Genomic DNA, 27,309 nt, shown 5'->3' with positions numbered 1-27,309 from the left:
GTTATTTTTTAAAATATTGGTACTTATTTAAAATATTTGCCAATTTTCCTTTTTCCTATATATCAGAAAATATGTTAAGAATTTAGCTGTGAAGATACCAATACTTTTGTTGGTTTTTTCACTTTGTGTACTTATTTTTATATTGATCCTCTATTATTGCACAGCAAAGAAGAAGGTTTGTTCCTCGGAAAACATCAGTCTTAAAGACTTACTAGGTCAAAGCTTAGCATGTTACATCTGAGGATTATCTTTTTTCAAAGATGTTTTTTATGGGTTGGTAAAAAGCCTTAAAAGCTTAGGAACAGAAACAAATTGAGAATTAAAGCCAAATCATTGAAATGCAGTTTGTGGGAACAGTTTTTTGCATAGAGAGGACAGCTTCTCGGCACTTCAGAGAAACCAGCAGGAGACAGTACACCCAGAACTGAGAATAGCCCCTGCAGGGCTTCTCATGGAGATGCTTTAACGCTGCGAGGTGACAATTCACAGGGAGACCACAGAGAAGATGCGAGAGCATCATGTCACATTCAAGCACCTGTTCACTTGGGTGGTGAGTTCCCTGAAATTGTAGGTCAGACAAAATTTTGGGGGTCACAGGTGCAGAGGAAGTATTGGGAAAATGAACTTTTTCCTGAGTGACTTTGCAACCATGAAAGTTCACCCAAAAGAGATGAACAAAAAATTTGATAAAAAACAAATTTTCCACTAACTTTCTAGTAGGGAAAGTACCCAACACTACATTTGGGGACAAATATATGTATTTGGAAGAATTTTTCACAAAAGAGCAGTGAAGGGAGGAAATGATGCATCTGGGCCTGGCTAATAATATTCTTCCTTCACGATTTAGTTATGGGCTCTCAGGCCTTGTGTGGCTGCTGCCTTCCTAGTGCCCAAGCTGTAGCCCTCTTTGTCAGGCTCAGGGCAACCCAGGAAGCTGCTTGTGTGAAGGCAGGTTCTCCCATCCACTCCTATCCCCTTGCTGTCCAGAGAGACACACAGCATCACCTACGGCTGAGAAGTGTTTATTAACTAGCTTTGTTTCAAAGGACACAATTCATACACTCTATCATAATGTTTTTCACTGCCTTTTATAATCTCAAGGTAGAAGTCATCAGTGTTAAAATTATCCTACTTGAATAACAAAGCACATAAATTGTTTTCCCCTAAGAGTGGTTATCTTAGTTTTCCAGAGCTGCTGTAACAAAATACCACAGAGTGGGTGGCTTAAACAACAGAAATTTATTACTCATAATTCTGGAGGGTAGAAGTTCAAGATCAAGGTGTCAGCAGGTTTAGTTCCTTTGAGGCCTCTCTCCTTTGCTTGCAGATGGCCACTTGCTCGCTGTGTCCTCATATGGTTGCCCCTCAGTCTGTGCATGTCTGTGTCCTAATCTCCTCCTCTTATAAGGGTACCAATTATAATAGATTAGGGCCTACCCATATGACCTCATTTTACCTTACTTACCTCTTTCAAGGTTCTATTTCCAAATACATTCTGAGGTACTGAGAGTTAGGACTTCAACATATGAAATTTGAAAGGACACAATTCAGTCATAAAGTGGTCTACCTTAGTTGTGTAGTGAACTGAGTCTGTTGAAGACTTACTAGAGGTCACAACGACCTAAGAACTAAGCAATGACAGCTGGTAGCTAACGTTTCGAAGCCCCTGAAGTTTGGGAAGGCACGGAGGTTGCTGCTCAGAGATTTGACGCATCTCACGGAAGCATGGAATTTAAAATCTTCTCCAATCTGAGGGAGCCTTGAGAGGAAACTCTGTCTTAACCTCCAGTGTGACAAACTGTTACTACATTTTTCTCACGATAATAAATGACTTATCAGAAATGGCTTAAAAGTAGAATTACTATATGAAAGCAGGTAGACTTGCTTATTTAAAATTAACATAATCTGAAAACTGTCTATAATCCAAAAAGTAAACATTTTTATATTTTCATTCATTCTCTTTATACTGCTGTGAAACTTCCATTTTATGACCTTCTTCCAGTTAACAGGTCACAGTAATTTAGTGATGCTGTGCTGTGATTTTGTAGAGCAATATCAAAATGGACAATAAAGAATATCATTTTGTCAAAAAATTCTGTGGTCAAAGAAGTTTGGAAAACTTTGGGTTAAGCAAAGCAAAAAGTTAGTGTTTTATTAATTTTTTTTAAAGCTGGAAATTGACAGAGGCTTTATTCACGTTATCCAAGATAGACATATGTGTCATAACATTCCCTAAACCTATTTGAGTTCCAATACTTTGTTTTGTTATGTTTTGCTTTGTGGAGAAATTCTAAAAACTCTGGGAAACACTCTTTTAAGAGTGATTCAGAGGCTTTTTAAGCAAGATGACAAATACTAAAAATATACACACTAAATATAGACGCAATGAACACTAAATAAAGACACTATTTTTAGTCAACATCGTTAAAGGAGATCTGGCGATTTCTGGTGGCTCAAAATGATGTTTTTTCTCCTTAGTAACAGGATGCATGTGATCTTTGTTCATGGAAACTCAAAAATACAAGTCATTCATATGTATTTTTAATGTAGGAGAAAGAATTTGGTATCTTCTTAGGACTACATTCCCATGTAAAAAACATATAAACTCCTTTAAAGAAATTCTCACCTTGTGGGGATTAAGTCACATGGCTTAGAGAGAAAGCGAGTCCCTGTGTCAGCAGACACATGTGCCCATGGTCATTGTTGTCCCATCACCACAATGCCATTGGGCTGGATGCTCAAGAAACAGAACTATGAAAACGTGGCTTCTGTCCCTTATACTTTAAGGTCCCAGTGCTTCAAAGAACAAAACTTTTTTTAGGGCCTCCCTTGTATAAGACAGTAATACCGGTATATTTTCAATAAATAATAGAAAAGAAATGTACTAAATATAATACTTGAATTGTTGTGAGACATTTAAATTTTTCCCAGGAAACAATTCTTGCTCTGGTCATAAGGAAAAAGCATGTAAAACATTTTCGATAAGAAAATTTATGAAGTGATAATTGTAACTTGATAAAGTAGAAAAGAACAGCTCACAAGGCTCTAGGCGTTCCACTCACAGGAAACATTGTCCAGTTTCTCTGCAATGCGCGTTGGTCCGCCCCAGTGTCTGTCTCTTCCCCTCCTCTCCCTCCCTCACACACACTCACTCCCATATGAAAACACACTGAGGAAACTCGAGGCGGCAGGCACTGTGCTAGAACCAGGGACACACCAGTGAGTTAAAACACAAATAATTTTCCCAATTCTGGTGAAGATTATAGTCCACTCCAAGATGGAGAAAGCAGACACTGATCAAAAAGCCACACAAACAACCCTATACTGAACCACACCCACAACCATAACCACAGGTGAAGCTGAGCGAGCACTGTTGTCCGCCCTTCAGCCCTCAGGAGATGTGTCCCACGGACAGGCCTTGAGCATCACATTCTGTTGAGAAGGTCAAGGAAACCGCTCAGTCACCCACCTTAGAAACTATGCAGTCTGGAATGTCAGGAACAAAGTGCGGGAAAGAGACCAGTTGGAACTGCCACCCACCAGTCCCTCTCTCTCCGACTGGCCTGTAACCTCCCAGTCTGTCCTGTGCTCACCCCGTTCCCTGGGCCCTTCACAGAGCTGCCAAAGTGATCCCTTAAAATGGGAGCCTGTTTGTGCCACCCCCAACTCAGAATCATCCAGTGGCATACAAGCTAATTATCATAAACCCAAAGTTCTCACCTGTGCCTGCAAGTCCCGCAGGGTCGTCCCCCTTCCACGTCTCTCCTGGACTCACTCCTGCCATTCTCCCCTTGCTTTTCCTCCTAGCTTTTACTCAGATAACATAAGGAATAACAATTCATTTTTCTCTTTAAAATTTAATATGATAAAATGTTACCAATATATGCAATAGTGTCGTGGCAAACAATTCTATACGTAATTTTTTCTGTTTGAAATATTTTTTTCTGTATGAAAATATATAAGAAGAAAGGTCACAAAAATGCCTATAGGCTTACTGCCTCAATTACTTTAAATTATCAATCTATATGTTTTAACATTCTCCCATTCCTATTACTTTCTTTAATAAACACTATGTCCTGCACATAGCGATGCTGAATGTAGACCAGTTTCCATCTCCTACATACCGTGACTGCTCAAGGATCCTATCAGGACTGAACAGTAAATCTGAAGCCCAAAGAGCCGCGTCAGCCAGGTCTGCATGCCCTTGGATTGGGTGAATTTCCTCTATAACCTGCATCTTCCCTGTCAGCATCTGCCACTCTCCTCTGCCACTCAGGTTCCTAATTATCACGAGGCTTCATGGAAATAAAAAGAGGTTTATTTTCAAGAGGATATTGATTAGTTCATTTATTTAGCAACTATGGGTTTATAACACATAATAATTCCACAGGATTTGTCTGTGAATGCTGAAGGACAAACTGAATGCATGTCCTTGTTTCACAAATAGTGAAGATACATGTTAATCTATTATTAAAAGAACTTTTAAAATCATAAGAAACACATTTAAATAATGTTTTTCACAGGTATTACTCTTTTAAATTATTCAATATGCCAAGATTTATTTACTTCTACTGAAGCGTCACTTGGGCTTTTACAGCTATAGTCTATATTGCAGTATCGTGTATATTTCACATGGCATTGTGCCAGGAAAAATGCAGGCTATCTATGTGATAAGGTGAGCTTTGTCTGCCCCTATCAAAATAATATTTAAGGTCTTACATATTTATATGCTTGTTGTGCAAAAGTCTGCAAATCAGAAAGAATTATTTTAAAGATGGTAACTAGTTTGGTGTGCAGCCTGGAGAGCCTCGAGACACTAATTAGAAAACAATGGATCATTCCTACGAAAAATAGTAATTTTATATGTTGAATATTGATCTGATTATCCAAGAAAACTAATGAACTGGAGTAATAAAAATAATCGGTGTTAATAGGCTCTCATTTTTCTTATCAACAGAGGAATAGCATTTTTCTTAGTGTATTAATAGTTAATAAACCCAAATTTAACATAATTACTGTAAATATCAAAGACACTTTCATCTCTGAAAAATGGTTCCAGTAACACTACAGAAATTTGAAATATTAAAATAAGAAAATTAAGAAAAAATTACATCTAGAGATTTAAAAATAAAGCAAAACTGAAGATTATTTTTGTTTGATAAACTTTATTTTTCCATAAATAAACTAATGGTAATCTGTGGATAGTGTTATTTTAAACAATAGGTATTTAAAATTTTAAAAATCCCATCAGTGTAAAAGCTTAACCCAATAAGTTTGAGAGAAAGATTTCATCAACTGAATTGACCACTATTATATGTAAATACAATTTATCAGATTGAACTGGTGATTCTGAGTATCTAATCCTCGCGTGGCTGAGGAGTGTCTGAGCCAGCACAGACAGATCTTGGGTCTCACACCCAATCTAGCTCTTCAGCAAAAGAAATACAAGTCTGTAAGTCTGCAATTTAATTTAACTCTTTGTCTTACATACAACAAAATGTACTCTCTGGTTGTACAGTCCTCTAAGTTTGAGGAAAGCATCCAGTCATGTTCCACCACACGACTCAGGACTCAGAACACAACACCAAGTTGACTCAGGATTATGAGTGAAACGGCTTAAGCAACTCCACAGTAAAACAGCATTCAAAGAGCACTGAGGCACAAGAGCGCAAACGCCTGCCCTCGAGGACTCGGAACATTAACTGTGCCATTACTTAGAGCTGGTGTCCAGTTCAGTACTAACGTGCCAGAAAGATGGAGCAAAAAGGGGGAAATGGAAGTTCAGAGGTTTGAACTGGAAAGAAGTTAGAGCTGCCACCATAGTCTGTTTTTAAACTATGCCAGAAGACAGACAGTGACAGCTTAACTGCCACTCTCTGAAAGAGAGCTCATCCTAATGGAGTCAATTTACAGTGTCAAAGGAACCTCTTGCTGGGCGAGTTGTCTGAGGTGGAGGCTGACATATAATACAGACGGGAATCCTGCCAATGCTAAAACCAAGAAGAGTCTCTCCATCTCCCTCCGGCACTAAGATCCACCGACTTCCTGAAATAACCTTTAGCAACACCTCATAATGGGTTGGGGGAACAAAATGTTGCCTGGTTTAGTTCTTCTAGGTGCAGGCAATTGGATAAATTTCTGCATTTAATGGCTGCGGAGCCAGAGCAGTTACGACTTCATTTGTCCTATTAACTTTGGACTCCTTAAAAAGGAGGCTCTTGAGAGACACGTCTCTGAATTAACCCAACTTCCAAGATGAAAAAGTCCAAAATCATTCTAGGCAGCCCAGGCTGCCCCTGCCAAAAGTGCGCCATAATGCCATCCACAAGTCAGGGACTGCCATTACCTCTCAAATAAGAGGGCAGGGTAAATTCTGTACCTGAACTTCAACTTGAACACAAGAAAGCAAGAAAACAAGAATTTGTTTACTCACTTTAATTCCTTTTCACTTTCACATATTTGGATTATAACTAGAAGAAGGATACATTTTAGACTTCAGTTCTCTCTAAAATTTGAGAACAGGAGAGGAACGTACTCAACCAAGTTGAGCTGACCTAGCAAGACCCTATTTTACATTTTGGCCATTTCAAACTCTTTAAAATCACCACTGCCACCTTTCTATCCCTTTAAAACTGCACTTCAACTTTACAAAATAGTCAAATAATGATTGACACGGCTTTTATCTGAAAGATGTGACCAATTTTAATTTCTCATGATTACCTTCACGGGCTGTGTCGTTGGGCAGTGAGCAGCCTGGACCTGCCCCACCTTGGTGAGGGTAAGTGGGCCGGCCGTAGTGGAGGGGGAAGAAGGCAGGCAAAGGGAAATCTGAATTGAACTTGCCTGTCTTAGACATCTCTGCCAGGGCGAGAACTTCTGGAACAAAATCACATGGAAGACTGTTCAACGGGAGACTGTACTGGGCAGAGGCTAAGTGTGATCCCTACAGGATGAAGCAGGAACTGAGAAAGAATCCAGGAGGCTCCGCATGCCGTACCAATTGTATTCCTCTAATTCTGTCACAGCCCCAACTACGTTAATAGGTCCTCTGTGACCACAGCAGACTAGAAAAGTATTCATCAAAAATTATCTCTTAAAATAAGCGTTTACATTTAACTGCTTTATTCCATATCGTATAAGATGCTCCAAATCCATTTTCATCAAGTCAAATATAGATTTCTTTAAAAGCAGCCTAATTAACAATTATATGAATGGGGAAAATATTTTGTACTTATTTAAAAGAAAGCTTAAGCTAACACTGTCTCAGTTTTTCCTGGATCATAATTTTTTCCCATTTCTAAGAGTTGAAAATTGATATTAAGTACATTTTAATACTTTTACTTGCTATTGGAAATAATTGGTAAAATTTTAATTCACTAGACAAAACCACATTTTAGAGGTTTAACATTAAGTAATTTAAGAGTTAGTTTGCAATTCCATTTGGAATACACGTGATTTTGCTTCTTGATTTGTAATTTTTAGCATTGCTTTCTCACATTTTGTAATAATTTTGTAACGTAATAAAAAACTGATTTCTTTAATTAATATGGATAAAATTAACATTGGCCTGTAAGTTGAGCAATACAGTCCAAGGGATTCTATAATATCTTTACATTTTCATTGCTTATTTCATGAACTTTGCAAGCAAATATATTGTTGCATAATGCAACGTACTCATATTAATGGCAATATCAAGAGACTAACTTTATCTTCCATGTGATGTTCTATAGCTCCCACTGTTCAGTGGTCTACTGAAATGAGTTACATGTTCACTTATATTATATTCTTAAATAGGCATATAGAATGTATTCTAGCTTGCCAGAAAAATCTCCTTAAAGCGGTACAATAAATATCTTGTAATTGCATCTGAGGGTCCTCTGACAGATTCTGCTATTATTGATCCACTACTGATACTTATTCACCAACACACAAAAAGATATCTGTACATTTGCCAAATTTGGTACTGTAGAGCCTATGATATTGCTGTGACTACACCACAGATAATGCTGAAACATCACACTGGGTTTAGCAAAGCCTTTCTGATCACTACTTTGTCAACTCTCCAAGGCCGGGATGAAATCCAAAGCACAGCCGCTATGATGCCAGTATGCAGCAATGCATACTTTTATTGCTGGGGATAAGCTGCCGCAAAATAATAGGAATGAATGCAATTTTTAGTACCAAAACGTACCATAGAAAGAAGACATACAGACAGCACATATAACATAAAAATTTCAGCCAAATTAATAATCCAAAAAATATAAAGTAAAATGAAACAGGGATACTATTTTCCATAAAATGAATTAATATGTAGAAAAAAAAACAAAAGTTAACATCTAGTGTTAGAGATGGCTTGAGATAGTGTCCACTTTACCCTTTTAGAGGCAATTTCCAGGAAGCCAATTTGACAATATTATCAAAATCTTTAAAATGTGCACGTACTTCATTAAGAATTTCCACTTGGTGATTTATCACTGAGGAAAGAATCTTGAAGTCACAAAAAGCATGAATCTTTTACCCATTCATGCTTATAACAGTGAAAAAGTGTAAACAGCCTACAAGTCCATACACCACTACACTGAAATGCCACGGCGCCATTAAAAATATCTCGAAGTATATTTAATGATATATGAAACAACCACCATTTATTGAGTGTACAAAATACACAGATGCATAGAAAGTTCTTTCTATCTTGAATTTCTAAATTATCTATAATATGCATGGATTACGCTATAATCAGAAAAAGTAGATTAGTATTATTTAAATGAAGAGCATCATTCATGTACCTCAAATAGTCTGAAAAATAAAGTATATCTAAAATTAGATCAAAATTCCTTAAAGTAAATTTCAGGAAACTTTTATTAATGCACGTTATGGGGATTCTCACTGCATTTGCCCACTGGAATTATACTTGTCATTTTTGGATCTACACAGAAGGGCTTCGTTTGGGTGATTCACAGAGTTTATGTATATAGACAACTTATAGTTAAGAACTTAGTGTTTCAACCCAAGGAACAAAGCCATTTTCTGTTACCAAATATTTTTTTGTTTTTCTTTGTTTCCTCTTTAATATATGCTAATGTTGACATCATATTAGAAGTAATATATTTAATAAAGAACCAAAGGATATGAAAAAGGAATTCATACTGGAAGAGAGTTATGTCCACTGACAACTGCAGTGCCTTCCAGTGGATAGTCTATGGCTCTATGAAGACAATATATTGCTATGAAGAGCCAGCTTGGAAACCCTGGATGAGCAAATGCATCTCTACAGAGCTCCGGTATCTCCATTTGTAAAATGAGGATAATGAAACTTACCCACCTTGGTGGCCGTTCAAGAATATCTCTTCGGGGAGCTGTTTGCGGTCATTTAAAAAAACACAATAATAACAAAAGAAACAGTCCCTGGCCATGCAGAATTAGAAACTACATTGCAACAGAAAAGATACAGGACGACCTGCAAAGCAGTTTCCATGCACATAGCTGCAGAATGTGATAACGAACAGCAATAATGCCCTGACATGTGCTCAAGTTACTGTCAAACAATGGCATGGCTGATCTACCACAAGAGCCCATTGAAATCACCCCCAAAAATCCCAACTGAAGCTGACCATCTTGAATACTGAGTGGAAGTGGAACCTCAAGCGCTGTACCGCCCTTTACGCAGCATCACAACTATCCTCCAAACATTCCTGTTCAGTTCATGACTGTTCAGCCCTGTAGAGAGAGCAATCACTATTAGTGAGATCTGCCAACTGCAGACAAGAGGGGATGCCATTGCAACATCTTCATACCTGCAATACAATTGAAGCGTACTAAATATTTTTAACATCATGAGGAAAGAAATGACATTAGGATAACTGTAAAACAAATACTAGAGAAAAGGAGCAGTTAGCAACTACTTATGCCTAATTACATAAACTAGACCCACTGATTACCATAGGGCATTGGAGCCGTGTTAACATCCCTTCTGCGTCTTTGTCACTAGGCAGAAATAAAGCTGAAATAGGATTCCAACGAGGTTTGCCAGGTCTAACTTTGTGGTTTGCACATATGGAGAAGCTCCCAGTCCCAATGTGGAGCTGGTTCCGTAAACATGCCACACACAACTGTTACCATCTGGACATGGGTGAGAACCAATCCCCAAAGAGACCATAGGATAGTGAGATTCACCTAAGAACAATCCTTCCCAGGTAATCAGCTTTATCCTCCACCCTTCCCATTCTTGCTGCTCCTACTCTAGGCTACCCAAGCTGTTTCTTATCTCTAAGCTTTGACTTCTGCCCTCTCATCTCCTTGTATGTCCTCATCTTTCTACCATCAGTCTCCTCCTGCCTGCACCACTTTCCCCAAAGTCCATTCTTCAAAGTCATTTATTCATTCATTTATTAAAAACTTAACGCAGTTCCCAGCACTGTGCTAGGTGTTGGGAATAATTCAAAGCACAAGACACAATAATTCAGTGCTCCATGGAGCTTCCATTCTAGTTATAAAGATTTTAAAAGCACAGACAGAAATTTTCAGATGATGTATATTCTCAGAGAATGTGATTTAGGTGAGATTTGGAACATAAGGAGTCAACTTGTCTCTAGAGGAAGAACATGCCAGATCAATGAGGCAGCAAATGCAAAAGTCCCTGGGAAAGAGTTACTTATGGGGAACTGGAGTGTACTTAGAGAGGCTGGGAGGGCAGGGTCATGGAGGACATTTCTTCTGTACAGAACTGCCTGGTCTCTCAAGCAGAGATAATCACTCATGTATAGATCTCAGCTTTCAGGAAGCTTCGTGGGAGAAGTCTGCAAGTTATATGTACTCTCTGCAGCTGTTCCTGATTGGGCCCATCCCCAGCAACAGCTCTCTCCCCTGATCACCCACTGTAGTCACCTATCAGTTGTTCTGCACATCACACCCTTTCATATGTAGACCTCTTGTCTCCTCAGTTGGATAGTTAGTATCCTGAAGTCATGACCTGTTTTCTGTCTGTATCCCTCAGAGCAAATCTTTCTTGACTCATTCATTCCTCCACTCACTCACTCAAACAATAGTTTTTGAGCACCTATTATGTGCTGGAGATACAGCAGTGAACAAGACAGACAAGGACCCTGCTCTAATGGAGCTTACACTCTAGTGTGGGAGACAGGAAATAAGTTAAATGCACAAACAAGATCATTTCAGATAAGGGTAATTGCTATGAAAAGTAAAACAGGGAGATAAAATAGTTAGTAACTCAGTGGGTGAGGTAGGGAATGGGCATGTAGATTACAGTAGTTGTGCAATTATGAAGGACAGGGAGGGGAGAGAGAATCTAAGTGGATTACCCAAAGTTTAAAGGGGTCAGAAGGGTAGTTGGAGCCAATCAGGAAACTACAATGAGAAGCTAGAAAGGTAAAAGCGCCAAAATCATTACACTTTCTTGTACTATGTTTTTAAGTAGTGTTAAGAACAATAAAGAGTCATATTATAGACTCAACATAATATAATTTTCATAATATAAGGCCTTGTATCACCTTATTATGAGGAATCTTGATTGGTTAGTCCTTTTGACATTCTAGTAACTGATCTCCCTTTAGTGGACTCCAATTTTGCTAATAGTAAATTCTGCTCTACAGAATTGTCAGTAGTCAATTCATTGTTCATGCTCAATAACTAATGTTATAACAGGGATCCAGTGTAGTTTCACTATAAAAGAACACAATCACCAGCATCCAGGCAGGATACTGGGGGGAAGGGAATCAAACACTGTTAACAGAAATTGAATTAATACACTCATCACTAAAATGAGAAATACACTAGGCCAAGAGCTCTGTCTTCATCTTTGAATTCTCAGCAACTGGCCCAATTTCTGGCATATGACAGCTCTTTAGTAAATATTTACTGACAATAAAATAAATGAATGATAATCTAATGACTCTAACAATTAGCTAATGAATCTAATGCATTTATATTTTATTAATATCATGAAGAAAATATTAGGTGAGGAATCTCAAGCTGTTGGGGTTCTTAAAAAGAACCAGCCAAAGGCTTTTGTGATAAGATTGGTATGAAATTAGAAATCAATTACAAGAATAAAACTGGAAAATTCACAAATATGTGGAGTTAAACAATATGCTCCTGAACAAACAATGGGTCAAAGAAGAAATCAAAAGAGAAGTCAAAGTTTATCTTGAGGCAAATGAAAATGGAAACACAACACACTAAAACTTATGGGATGCAGCAAAAGAAGTTCTAAGAGGGATGTTTGTAGCAATAAACACCTACATTAAGAAAGAAAGATCTCAACAGAATGACCTAACTTTACACATTAAGAAACTAGAAAAAGAAGAACCATTAAGGCCAAAAATTAGTAGAAGAAAGGAAAACAAAGATCAGATTAGAAATAAATGGAATAGAGACTAAAAAGACAATAGAAAAGATCAATGTAAGAGTTTTCTGAGAAGACAAACAACAGAGACAAACCTTTAGCTAGACTAACCAAGAAAAAGAGAAAGAGGACACAAATAAATAAAACTATAAATGACAGAGGAGACATTACAACTGACATCACAGAAATACAAAGAACTACAAGAGACTATTATGAACAATTATACACCAACAAATTGCACAACATAGAAGAAATGGACAAATTCCAAAAACAAACAACAAGACTGAGTCGTGAAGAAATAGAAAATCTGAACACACCAATTACTAGTAAGGAGATTGAATCATTAATCAAAACCTCCCAATAACAAAAAGTCCAGGATCAGATGGCTTCACTGGTGAAATCTACCAAACACTTAAGAAGAATTAATGCCAATCCTCAAACTCTTCCAAAAAAAAAAGAAGAGGAGGGAACGCTTTCAAACTCATTTTATGAGGCCAGCATCAGTGTGACACCAAAGTCAGATAAGGACACTACAAGAAAAGAAAATTGTAGGCCAACGTCTCTGATAAACATAGATCCAAAAAACCTCAAAAAATATCGGAAACTGAATTCAACAGTACATTAAAAGGATTATACACCATGATCAAGTGGGATTTACTCTAGAGATGCAAGGATGGCTCAATGTCTACCAATCAATGTGATAAATCACATTAAGAAAATCAAGGATAAAAATCATATGATCATCTCAATAGATGCAGAGAAAGTATTTGCCAAAATTCAACATCCTTTCATGATAAAACTCTCAAAAACTGGGTATAGAGGAACGTATTTCAACACAATAAAGCCATATATGACAAGCCCACAACTAACATCGTACTTAACGGTGAAAAGCTTAAACCCTTTCCTCTAAGATCAAGAACAAGGCAAGGATGTCCACTCACATCACTTTTACTCAACGTGGTACTGGAAGTCCTAGCCAATACAAATAGGCGGAAGGAAGGGAGGAAGGGAGGGAGGGAGGGAGGGAGGAAGGAAGAAAGAAAGGCCATCCAAATCAGAAAGGAAGGAGTAAAACTGTCCCTATTTGCAGACGGCATGATATTACATATAGAAAACCCTAAAGACTCCACCAAAACACTATTAAAACTAATTAACAAATTCAGCAAAGTGGCAGGATACAAAACCAACATACAAAAATTAGTTGCATTTTAATAAATCAACAACAAACTATCAGAAAGAGAAATTGAGTATACAATCTCACTTACAATAAGATCAAAAGAATAAAATATGTAGGAATAAATTTAACCAAGGAGGTGAAATATTTGTATACTGAAAACTATAGGATGTCAAGGAAAGAAATTGAAGACGACACAAATAAATGGAAAGATAACTCCTGTTCATGGATTGGAAGAAATAATATTGTTAACACGTCCATATTACCCAAAGTGATCTACAGATTCAATGCAATCCCTATCAAAATTCCAAGGCCATTTTTCACAGAAATAGAACAAAGAATCCTAAAATTTGTACGGAACTACAAAAGACCCCAGCCAGCCAGAGCCATCTTGAGAAAGAAGAACGAGGCTGGAGTCATCACACTTTCTGATTCAAACTATGTTATAAAGCTATAGTAATGAAAAGAGTATTGTATTGGCATAAAAACAGACACATGGATGAATCTAACAGAATAGATAGCCCAGAAATATACCCATGAATATATGGTCAAGTAACTTTTTTTTTTTTTTTTAAAGATTTTATTTATTTATTTTTTCCCCCCAAAGCCCCAGTAGATAGTTGTGTGTCATAGCTGCACATCCTTCTAGTTGCTGTATGTGGGACGCGGCCTCAGCATGGCCGGAGAAGCAGCGCGTCGGTGCGAGCCCAGGATCCGAACCCGGGTCGCCAGCAGTGGAGCGCGCTCACTTAACCACCAAGCCACGGGGCCGGCCCTGGTCAAGTAACTTTTGACAAATGAGTCAAAAATATGCAATGGGAAAAGGATAGTCTCTTCAATATACAGTGTTGGGAAAACTGAACAGCCACATGCAAAAGAATGAGACTGGACCCCTATCTTACGCTATACACAAAAATCAACCTTAGATGGATTGAAGATCTGAACATGAGACTTGAAACTGTAAAACTCCTAGAAGTAAACATAGGGGGTAAGCTCCTTGACACTGGTCTTGGCAATGATTTTTTTGGATTCGAAACCAAAAGCAAAGACAACAAAAGGAAAGATAAACAAGTGTGACTACATCAACCTAAAGTGCTTCTGCACAGCAAAGAAAACCATCAACAAAATGAAAAGGCAATCTATGGAATGGGAGACAATATGTTGTAAACCACATATTCACTAAGGGGTCAATACCCCAAATGTACATGGAATGCATACAACTCAATAGCAACAAAACAAACAGCCCAATTAAAACATGGGCAAAAGACCTGAATAGACATTTTCCAAAGAAGACACTCAAATGGCCAACAGGTACATGAAAAGGTGCTCAACATCACTTAATCATCAGGGAAATGGATATCAAAACCACAAAGAGGTATCACCTGACACCTGTTAGGATGTCTATTATCAAAAGACAAGAGATGACAAGTGCTGGTGAGGATGTGGAGAAAAGGAACCCTTGTGCACTGTTGGTGGGAATGTAAACCGGCACAACGACCATGCAAAACAGTATGGGACTTCCGCAAAAATTAAAAACAGAGCCACCATATGATCCAGCAATCTCACTGCTGGGTACATATGCAAAGGAAGTAAAACCATTATCCCAAAGACATATCTGTACTCCCATGTTCACTGCAGCATTTCTCACAACAGTCAGGGTATGGAAAAAAACCTAAGTGTCCATAGATGATGAAAAGATAAAGAAAATGTGGTATATATACACACAATGGAATATTTTTCAGCCTTAAAAATAAGGAAATCCTGCCATTTGTGACAACATGGATAAACCTGGAGGACATTACGCTAAGTGAAATAAGCCAGACAAAGACAAATACCACATGGTATCACTTATAAGGAATCTCAAAAGAAAAAAAACAGTTGAACTCATAGAAACAGAGAGTACAATTGTGGTTGCCAGGGGCTGGGGGGTAGGGGAAATAGGGAGAGGTTGGTAAAAGGGTACAAACTTTCAGTTATAAGATGAGAAGGTCTGAGGCTCTAATGTATACCATGATAACTATAGTTGATAACACTGTATTGTATAATTGAAATTTGTTAAGAGAGTAGAAATGAAATGTTTTCAACCCCCCCCAAAAAATACGTGAGGTGATGGATGTGTTAATTAACTGGATAGCGGGGGAGGAATCCTTTCACAATGTATATGTACGTCAAATCATCATGTTGTACACTTTAAATATCTTACAATTTTATTTGTCTATTATACGGCAGTAAAGCTGGAAAAAAAAAAAAAAGCGTCCTGTGAGGACAGACGAGTATCCGTCAATTCCAATTCCCAAGTTCTGGAGAAGAAATGTGGCTGGCCCAGCTTGGTCACTTGTCTCCCTCTAAACTAATCAGCTCAGGTGTTGGGCATGAATACATGATACAAACATGGCAGGCAGGGCCCACCACTGTGGGGTGACTTCTTAGATAAGGACATTACAGGCAACACACACATTCTGAAAAGAACTCACCACAATTCTCTAATTCAGTCTTGCCTTCTTGAAGGGTTTACAGAAAGAACAAACTAAGTAATGTTTAGAGCACTTTTTCTCTTAGAGCCAGACGTAGTTGACTGTAGTCTCTTGGAAAGCTCGTCGTTCTTATGAACTTGGGAATCGAAAAAATAAATTAGCCTTTTGCCTGTTTCCCAAAACTTGCAAACTGCCTTATGGGGATGGTCTTGAAGCATCCTATACTACATACAGCACTTAGTACAGGTCTCTGGCCTATGCTAATCTCTCATTACATCCACTATCAGTCTTCACATTCACGGTCTTAACTCACTGGCTTCCTCAAAGTTAAAAACAACATTAGTATTTCCTTTCTCAATCCTTATGTTCTTTTTAACTCAGAAATCCTGTCTCTTTCCTGTCTTGAAAGCTTCAGACTTACAAGACTTAATCAAGGACAATAAAATTCTTTATTACATAAAATATATTTTTAAAAGATAAAAACTGAATCTTTTGAAATTCAGTGCTAAATTCTCAACCTAAGTTCACCAAAAGATGAATATATGGACTGCAATTAACTTGATAATAGTTATTCTTCTTGAACTGGTAAGTGCAATCATTTCAAAGAAATAAGAAACGGTGCACTGACCTGCAAAATAAGGTGATGAAATACAACTAAAATAAGTGCTGTTTTAATGGTAGTTCTTCACGGAGTATTCTGCAATAGCTATTCAATACCTTGTCAAGTTTTTAATTTCAGAACTAATAATGAAATAATAATAACTCAGGAACATAATGTTAGAAATAGACACAAAACACTTCAGAGATTTAGGGTTTTGTATTCACAAAGATGAGCTGAATAAAACAATTGTTCTTGTAATCCTTTTAGCACCAAGACTATCTGACCTATGGTCTCTACGAGATTATTCTGAGATGTAGGGAAAGAAGTGGGAGAAAAGTCAACTTTTGTGTGCAAGATGTTGGATAGTAGGTTTATAGGTAAAATGTAGCAAAATACACAGTAAGACAATAATTGCCTGTTCATGGATAAAACACAATGGATAAAAACAAGATAGGGAATTATAAAATAAACATATCATTTACATATATATAATTATATGACATATATAACAATAATGTATAATAATATACCATAGTAACACCTGGCACCAGACTGTCCATTTAATAAGTTATCAGTGTTATTGATGGCCTGCATGTTTTCATAATTTTCTCCAAATAAATTGGGCCCAAAAACAATTATATTTTTCCATTCTGGAGACTATATTTGCTAGTCTAATAGTTGACTAGACGATAATATAGACCAGACTAGATATAAACTCAATGTACTTATTCTGTTTAGTTTCTTCATTTCTTTAAATTCTGGATAACTTTTAGGAGAAAGAAAGCTATTAGTGTTTGTTTCCTTTTCTTGAAACTGACATGTATATTATTGAAAAATTAAATAACAGGTCACCATATAAATGTCCCTGAATTTTCAGAGAATAGGTACATTCAGTAAACATGGCCAGGACTCTTCTGGATGTAAACGGCAAAGACATACTTCAAACTTGGCTTTAGCTCACATAACAGAATGCTCAAGAACAGGCTTCAGTTCCAGCTGTATCCACGGCACAAACAGTATCTCTAGGATTGGGTCTTACCTTTTCGATCTTAGTTTGTTTCCTCCAACGACCCATATCTTGTAATAAAAACAAGGAAGCCTGGTGGACACGGACTTCTACAGGAATACTCACAGGGCTCTGTCACTAGGAATCTCCTCTGAGTATGGGCTTGCCCTTTAGGACTTAAGAACCATATCTTTCTCCTCAAAGCTTTCTTTGTTTCTGAACATCATCAAGGACGGTCCATTTTGTCTGATCCAAGTTGTAGCTCAGTAAAGAGATATAGATACTTCAGGCACCTGGCAGTATGGTCAAAAAGAGTAATTTTCTAGGGTGTCCATATTTTCTAAGAAATTGCAGAGGCATCAATCAGGGCCGCAGCCTTCCTCCATTCACCCACCAGCAGAGGGGGTATAGCCTGGTTAATTTCTGAAAGACTGTGCTGGCTCACTCCTTTCCCACGTAATAATCAGAGCTTTTCAGCGCTGTGCAAAAGAAGACTATCATAGCAATGTTATCTGGGCCCACACACACTCAATGAAAACAGTGACTTTTAAAAGATGTTACATATAAAATAACTGCATTGAATTCCAACAGACAAATTAGAGCCAATTAAACTTTCTTTAAAAGTTAACACCATGAAAAAAATTTTATTTTTTGTTTTTTCAAAGTAATAATGCAGACAAATAGGTTCCATTAATACCTATAAAGACCAGAGACCCTTTGATTTCAGATAGCAGAAGAATATTAACATGACAGAATAATAACAAGCAATCTTTTGTACGTGTGTGAGGAAGATCAGCCCTGAGCTAACACCCATTGCCAATCCCCCTCTTTCTGCTGAGGAAGACTGGCCCTGGGCTAACCTCCGTGCCCATCTTCCTCTACTTTATATGGGACGCCATCACAGCATGGCTTGACAATCGGTGCGTCAGCGCGCAGACTGAGATCCGAACCTGCGAACCCCAGGTCCCCGCAGGAGAGCGTGCCCACTTACCAGCTGCGGCACCGGGCGCGCCCTCACAACCAATTTTGACATGTATCTTTCCCGATATTCAAAGATCTCAATTGTATAATAAGCTATTAGTTAGACAAAAGAAAAGAAATAAACCTCTACTAAGTACATTTTAGAAGAGAGCTTAATATTGTTTTGAGTAGCTGAGTAAAAGATAAAATCTATGAAAAAATCAAATCCTCTTTAATGACAAAGAGGTAATTGATTTTTCTATAATTACAACAGTACGAGCTGAGCATGTGTACTGTGATTTTAAATAACACTGCATTCTCCTGTTAATACATTTTTACATACTATTTCTCTCTCTCTGTATATGTGTATATATATATGTGTGTGTGAAAATTAAATTTTATTGAAATGAAAACATTAAACATTATTAAAAGGAATAATAGATGGTATAATTAGAATTACTGCTTTGATGTTTTTTCCGAGTGTTTTGGTCATATCAATCACTTGTTCCAACATTTCAACATGGACAGACTGAAAGTGCACAGCTCCACATATCTCAGTTGGAGAGTTCCAATCTGGTTAAGACGGAGTAAACACACTCCACCTTATCTCTCTTAATGATTACAACAAAAATTCTGGATAAAATACATAAGATAAGTATCAGAGGACTGTGAAAGTTGCATAAGAGCAGGTAGACTCCAAAAGGATTATCTAGTGTTGACTTGGTTCCCTCCTTCCTGTCTCCTTTCACCCTCCTTCCTTCCTTCCTTTCTTCCTCCTCCTCCTCTTCTCTACCTCCTCCTCCACCTCCCTCCTTCTTCTTCCTTTTATATATCCGGGCTTGACCTCTAGAACAGCCTGAACCAGAACTGAAAACACACAAGGGAAGCTCCAATAAAACCCCACTATCTCTGTTCAGAGTACCAGGAGTGGGGGTTCTGTACAGTATGGAATTGTTTTGACTTTCAAAGGCTAGCAAACCTTTCGATACCCTAGCACGAGGCAAGATATGGAAGCTCCCCCCACCACTCCAAACAGTATAGTGGACACAGCCCTCATGGGGCAGAGTCCTTTGGCCTCTCAAATACCAGGAATGAGACAGAGCCTCCAAATCTCTCTACTGTTGAAGCAGAGATAGCCCCTGTGGGGTGAAACCTTTTAGACTCTTGAGTGGCAACAAGGAGGTCTCTGTGAAGAAAAGTTCTCCTTGATTTTCCTCAGCCTACACCAAAAAGAGACAGTGGGAGCTGTGAGGCCATCTGTGGTAGCCCCACAGGCTTTTATCTCAGTGCATGTCTCCAAGGTAAGCCTAGTTGCAAGAGGTGTGTGACACAGAGCTTTCTACCCAGACAACCAGGAAAGGGTACCCCTGTGAACAAGAGTGTGTGTGGAGGAACACACAGACTGTGTTTGTGAAGAGCCTGTGTTTATCAAGTCCTAAGCTCATCTCTAAGCTGTGCATGCATGAAAACAATGGGAATAAGTAGAGCAAAGGATTTCAGAACTGAACTGTGGTGTAGATGCTGCCTAGGTCCCAGACTAGCATCTGGGAGGCACACAGCTGGGGCAAACTAGAATATCATTGTGAAGCCTTGGGAAACTAAACCAATAGTGGAACAAAAGCCTGCAGAAGCCTGGTAAGGACTTGTGGTCTAAATCTTGCCAGACTGACTGACTTTTAAAACAAAAATTTCCAGAATATTTAAATAGGACCTGGAGTTTCATAACATAGTATTCAAAACGTCCAGGATACAATCCAAAAATCATTAGGCATAAAAGGAACCAGTAAAACCTAAATATTTATCATGGGATAAGGCAATCAACAGAGGGCAACCATAAGAACATGACCCAAATATTGGAACAATCAGACAAAAATTTTAAGGCAGCTGTTATAAACCTGCTCCAAGATGTGTGAGAGCAAACACTCTTGAAATAAATGGAACAGAAAGTTGTTCTTAGAAATTAAATACAAGCTATTTATCCATTTCTGAGACGAAAATTCTAGAACTAAAAACACTACAACACAAATTAAAAAATCACTGGAGGGGCTTAATAGGAGAATGAAATGATAAGAGGAAAGAGTTGGTGAGCTCGACAGATTACGACAAATTATTCACCCTGAAAACAAAGAAAGAATATTGAAAAAATGAACAGAGCCTGAAGAATCCATGGGACAACATCAAAAGATCTAAAACTATGTCATCCATCTCAGAATGAGAGGAGACAAAGATTAGTGCAGAAAATATATCTGAAGAAGTAACGGTTGAAAACTTCCCAAATTTGGAGACAAATATAAATTTACAGATCCAAGTATCTCAGCAACTCATGAACAGGATGCACTCAAAGAAAACCACATCCAAACACATAATAGTCAATTTGCTGAACAGTAAAGATAAAGAAAATACTTTGAGAGCAGCCATAGAAAAACGACATATTGCATATAGGGGAACGAAGATTGAAGTTAAGGCAGATTTCTCATCAGAAAGTATGGAGGCCAAAAGACGATGGAAAAGCATTTTTTTTTTTTTGAGGAAGATTGGCCCTGAGCTAACATCTGTTGCCAATGTTCCTCTTTTTCTTTTTTCTCCCCAAAGTCCCAGCACGTAGTTGTATATCCTAGATGTAGGTCCTTCTAGTTCTTCTGTGTGGGATGCCCCCTCAGCATGGCTTGATGAGCGGTGAGTAGGTCTGCGCCCAGGATCCAAACCGGCGAACCCCAGGCCTCCGAAGCAGAATGTGCAAACTCAACTGCTATGCCACCAGGCCAGCCCCTGGAAAAGCATTTTTAAAGTGCTGAAAGGAAGGAACTCTCAAATCAGAATCCTATATTGAGAGAAAATATCCTGGAAAGAAAGTGAAGAAAACTAAGAGAAGATGTTGCCAGGGTTGTGCTTTAAAAGAAATGCCATTGTTGCTAACGTTGTTGCTAACGGCATTGTGACCAAGCGTGTTATGGCTAATAGAGTTGTTGTTAAGGGCCTTTTAAAAGGGATGTTGTTCTTAAAGGCGTTAATGTTAAGGGAGCTGTTGCAAAGAAAGTTTTGCTAAGGGTACTGTTGTTAATGGCACTGTTGCCATGACCACTGTTGTGAGGTAACTGTTGCTAAGCACACTGTGGCTGAGTGTTGTTGCTAGGGACAATTTTATTAAGAGAATTTGGGACTGGAATTTGTTAAGAATATTGTTGGTATAAAAGATTTTACTAAGGCCCTTATTTGTCAAGGGTGTCGAAAGCTGAGGAGTTTTAACTAAGCGTGATATGCTGAGGGCATGACATTGTTGCTGAGGGTATTGTTGCTAAGGGACAGTGTTGCTAAGAGCGTTGTTGTTAAGAATACTGTTGCTATGAGTGCTGTCTCTAGGACCAGTTTTGTTAACGACCTCGTTGCTAAGAGCACTGTGGCTAAGTGGATTGTTGCTAAGGACAAGTTTTTTACAAGGGTGTTCAGGTCAAGCTATTTGTTGCTAGGTGATTGTTGTTAAGGCTGTTGTTGCTAAGGAGCCACGATTTACTAAGGGAGTTGTAACAAGCGGCATTTCTACTAAGGGTAATGTTGCTAGGGGTTAAGGATGCTGTTGGTAAAGGCATTATTTTTAAGTACATTGTTGCTAAAGGGCCATGTTCTAGGCATTGTTACTAAGGGTATTGCTGCTAAATGAGTTGATGCTAACGTGTCCCACATACTGAAGTGCTTCTCACTGCCCTCTGTCTCCTCCACTCCACACAACCTATTCCCCATTGTACCGGGCACCTTGTGATACGCCCAGTATAGGGTCTTTGAACAGATGAGGCTGATAGAGCAAAGTGGGCACCTATCCAGGAGCAAAGGTGGCCAGACCAAAGTACCAACCCATTCAACTTTGCGAAGGTTGGCAGGCATCATGAGGGCCTCAGGTTTGAGCAGAACTTTTTAAGTTCTGGGAGTTTAAAATCAGCTGTGATCCAAAGCTAAATGTTGTATCCCATGCATTCTTTATCAATGAGACATTTTTTTTTCAAACATTTGGAACTTCATCTACTTTCTTCCCTTAATGTGTTTCAATTTTTAGGGGACCCCACTGGGAAGAGAGGGAGACTTTTATTGGTCTCCCTCAAACCTAAAGATGTCCTTCCAACTTGTCAATGTACAAAACTAAATGGGCATCAGGCCCATGTTAATGGGTAAGGTGATTCCATATATGAAGCATCTCATATCTCAATTTGGTCTATATATTCAATGCCTTTCCACTTAAAATATCCACCAGGTTGACTGAGGACACTGACGACTAGATTTTCATATTTATTTGAAAGAAAAAAAGTGAGCACGAGAAAACTAACAAAATCTCTGAAGAGGAAAATAATACATTGGGAGGATGTGCCTAGCTACCAATAAAGGCTTGGAAAGCCAGAATCATCAAGACAACATGGTGTAGGTGCAGTCAGAGACAAAACAGCCCACAAGAAAAGAATCAAGGCCCTAGAAACACACTTAGTATTTACAGCCACATGTTTTTCAGTTTGTTGGTTTTTACAGAGGGAACATACATAGCAATGAGGTGAGAAAAGATAATTTAACTCCATAGGATTAGGAGTACTCGGTAATTAAGTAATTGGTAAAATAAAGTACTATTTAATTTAAAATATATAAAATGTTCAATAGCAACTTGAAATACTGTGAACTTGGGGTCAAACTGACTGAAGAATATAAATAAGTATAGCCCCACTTCTATTATAACTTACCCTGCGGGAAACAGATACCATGGTCTCACCATTTCAAAAGGTGAACTTACTCACAAGAGAGAAAAGGAAAAGCAAATAAATGGAGATTTATATGACAAGTATCAATAGGAAGAGCCAAAATCATAAAAAATGTCAATTCTACACAAATTATCAGTGTGATTCCAGCCAAAACCTCAATGGGATTTCCTGAGGACCCTCATAAGCTGACATAAAACTTATATCAAAGAACAAAGGCCTGCCAAAAGACAAGAGACACTCTTGTGCAGTAATTACATGAAGAAACTTAAGTACTGGATAGTAAGATTTATAATAAAAATAAATTAAGGAAGTTTTGTTTGGCAAGGTAGAGACAAACAACCGAATGAAAGCTGAAGAGAGAAAAATGGACACAGGTATCCCACGAGAGAGGTGGCACTGCAGAACAGCTTAGAAATACGGATATTTAAAAAGTAGCTAGACCAATCAGATATCCATATGGAAACACTACGGATTTGTACCTTACACCTTACAATAAATTCATCCCAGAGCGATTAAAGACTTAAACATGAAACACAAATATTTCAGTCATTTAGTAAAAAGAATAAGAGAATTTCCTCATGAATATTGTCTGAAACCAAACCCCAACAGGAGGCGATAATTTAACTCTTCCACATTGAAAGGAAAAATATCTTCCTTACAGAAAACAAAAAGTCACAAGTTTCAGACTGGCAGAAAGTATCTGCAATATTCCGGATGCCATAAAGAATACTCAGAAAATATAAAGACCTTCTAACATCAGTGAGAAACACCCACAAATAAATAGAACACTAAGTGGAAGACAGAAGTTGGTCATTTACCAAAAAGGCAAATAAATATATAAAATAAGCTTCACTGCATTTCTATTTTAAAAAATTAAAATAAGATGGTATTGCCACCCAACAGTTTGGCAAATTCTGACAATACTAAATTTTGAGAAGCTGTTGAACAAGGCAAAGCTTTATACATTGCTGGAAATTGATACAACCCCTGTGGCAGATAGACTCTTAGGTGGTTCCCATGATCCCCACCTCCTATTGTTCACAACCTTTGTGGTTCCCTCCCTGTGAGTGGAGGCGGAACCTGCCCCTTGCCTTTAACCAAGAGAATACAGCAAGTGTGATGACGTATCACTTCCATGACCATCACATAGGCTGTGACCTCCATCTTGTGAGAGACTTTGATGAATCCAGCAACTATGTCGAGGGGTCCACACTGGCAAGTAGCTGTGGGCAGCCTATGACCAACAGCCACGAAGAAATCAAATCCCTCAGTCCAACAGCCACAAGGAAGTGAGCTTGGACACAACAACCCGGTGAGCTCGGGCGGAATCCTTCCCCATTTGGGGCCTTCAGACAAAGAAATCTGCTCTGGCCAGCACCTTGACTGCAGTCTTGGAGACGACCAGGCTAACCTCTGTGAAACTGGGTTGTTTTAAGCCACTAAGTAAATGGTAATAGTATTATACAGCAATAGATAAGGAATACCCTCTTTTACTCAGTTCATCCTCAAATAAACACGCCAGAGAAACTTTCTGGGATGTGTCCGTGAACACATGTACAGGGCAGGCATGACGTCTGTCTGCTATCATAGTTAGCTTGTTCACCCACAGGCTCCCTCCATTGTCTTAACACACTTTCCCCAGCCCTCCACACTCTCAGATTCTATGCTTAACAGGAACAAAATAAAAGAATTGACAATGGACACATTTGTTGTGGAAGAGATTTTGGGGTCATTTTGTACACACAGCTTATAGCACCCCTCTTTATATGATCAAAATAAACACGTAAATAACCTGACAGCTGATAATCTATGTATGCCTACCTTAGAATACCATACAGGAGAGAAAATAAAGAACACAGGATAGGATTCTCACATAAGGAATCTGGAGAGAAAAAAAGAGCGAGTTGCAGAGGAATGCATATTCAAGCACCTTTCTCAAAGTTTTAATACTTGCCAGAATACTGAATTACTTAAGGATATGTACCTTTCCAGTACAAGAGAGAAGAAAATTTGGGAGAAGGAAGCAACAATGTCAGAAGTATTTTCCCCATTGCAAGATGCCCAGGGAGGTATATGGAAAAGAAGGCTCTTCTGGGCAATTTAGATGATAAAAAATGCAGCCATGGGGAGCATGTCTCTTGATGCCCAGGTGGTGCCTGTTCCCTTGAGCAATCTGGTTTACAGTCAGCAGGAATGTCCAGGAACAGTGTGAGACCTCATGTCAGCCTAGTGGGGGTAAAGGGAACTCAGGGCCTTTCACCCTGCTATTCCCCCTTGGCCTCCACCAAACACACAGCCCCACTAAACTAGATGCTCGTTTCTCAGGCCACCCTTCCCACACTCTGAGGCCATTGGGAAAAAATGCAGGCTATGGGAACAGAGCTCTGAGTTTGGATAGCTGCACCTCCAGAAACTGATTATTGTTCTGCAAGTTATTTGAAGTGTTTCATCATTTCTACAATGTGAATAATAATATTCCTCACATCATAAGTGTGTCCTGGAGTACAGAAGGATACAACTTGATACAATTAATTAATGATTGGTTTTATACAATAGGTATAAAGTGCACTGATGGTGGTTGATACACAGTTAAATCCCCTATAAATGTTCCCTGTTGTTACTCACCAAGGGACCAGAAGAAAATTCACTCTCACGGCACACCATCCCCGTGACTTGCTAGCCCCACCAGACTCAGAATGCCTCTGCCGCCTCCTGAGACCCCACGTCCCTGAATACCTAGAACTCTCTCCTCTGGAGCCTTATGTGGGCCTCAGAGGTACATGGAGAACCTTAGAACACTTTAGGGGTAATTAATGGAGTGTCTCTTGTAGCATGACACTCATCTAGGGTTTGTCTGCCATATGCCATTTAATTAGAAGATCAAGTTTTGACCTTCACCTTTTCTGGCTTGATCTGTCTTAAATTACTCAAGTACTTCAGTGAGAAAGACAGATAATAATTTATTGATTCCCTTGACCCATCAACATGAGCAAGAAACACAGCAATTTGTAGAGCTAAATGGAAATTTATTCTATGTTCACAGATACTACCATTCACTATAGTAAGCATTTCAATTCTCAAATTAATCTATACACTCAATGCATTTCTCCTCAGAAATTTCCACCACCAAGGTTTTTCTGAGTACACTGACAACTAATTATTACCTTTATACAAAAGGCAAAGGTCCAAGAATAGTAAAAAAAAACAAAAAAACAAAAAAAGCCAAAACTGTAGAATTAAAAAAAAAAAAGATGGGAGAAGGAATTGCCATACTATCAATCAAGAGTTCATAAAACTGGTCATCAAGACAGCATGATATAGATGTCATGATGGACAGAATATCCCTACTGGTGCTAAAGAATAAAAGCTCAGTAACTCACCCATCGTTGGGTCCACTGGACACTTGATTTATTACAGAGGAGCACTGCACATCAGTGGGAAGAGATGAAATACGTCAGAAGTGGGGCACTTGCTCTTCCAAATTCTTCACGGAGTCCTTTAGAGAGCCCTGCAGGAGAGTGGAGGCAGAGGTGGCAGGTGAGGCATTTGCTGTCAAGTACACCTCTCTTTCCATAGCTTCAGCTAGCCCTTAATAAATTATTGTTTGTAGATAAGCTAAGAAGATATCAAAAATGCTATGATTCATCTTGTTTTGTCTATGTCCCCAAATATCAATGTTACCATGTTTCCAAGTAAACTCACGTGAACAGATAATGTTAGTTGTTATACTTGGCATGAGGTGGATTTTGCATCGAGGTTAAGCAAACCAACAAGGTGGCAACCACAAGAAGCCTAATCCAGCATGTTTCTTGATGAAGTTGCACAGTTTCATGTTTATCAGCAGATTTCTTTTGACAGAGTTCTTCTTTACACTTTTTATTTTGAAATAATTGTAGATTCATATGAAGTCGCAAAACGCATTACATGGAAGTCCCTTGTACCCTTAATCCTAAGTACAGGATTATTTTGAGAAGTATCCACAAATCCATATATTCAG

At 38.5% G+C, this 27,309-nt stretch overlaps 1 long non-coding RNA gene across 3 annotated transcripts; it reads right to left on the bottom strand.

The window, feature by feature from the left end:
* On the bottom strand, window positions 1-26,710 carry LOC147914317 (uncharacterized). 3 transcript variants are annotated; one of them, XR_015555334.1, is made up of 4 exons: window positions 6,721-10,132; window positions 4,125-4,295; window positions 3,721-3,807; window positions 1-1,400 (listed from the first exon to the last, which is right to left on the bottom strand). It is a non-coding gene; the product is annotated as an uncharacterized LOC147914317 (long non-coding RNA). The 3 variants fall into 3 exon arrangements; XR_015555335.1 differs by lacking the exon at window positions 1-1,400 and adding an exon at window positions 26,693-26,710 and having other exon boundaries at window positions 3,120-3,807; window positions 6,721-9,717; XR_015555333.1 differs by lacking the exon at window positions 1-1,400 and having other exon boundaries at window positions 3,115-3,807.
* Window positions 26,711-27,309: the final 599 nt, after the last annotated feature.

This window comes from Ceratotherium simum, chromosome 20, assembly GCF_057802395.1.
Source record: "Ceratotherium simum simum isolate JZ-2026a chromosome 20, ASM5780239v1, whole genome shotgun sequence".
In the NCBI taxonomy this organism is placed as follows: domain Eukaryota; kingdom Metazoa; phylum Chordata; class Mammalia; order Perissodactyla; family Rhinocerotidae; genus Ceratotherium; species Ceratotherium simum.
The sequence above is the reverse complement of the archived record's forward strand: the minus strand, read 5'-3'. Positions and strand labels throughout refer to the sequence as shown.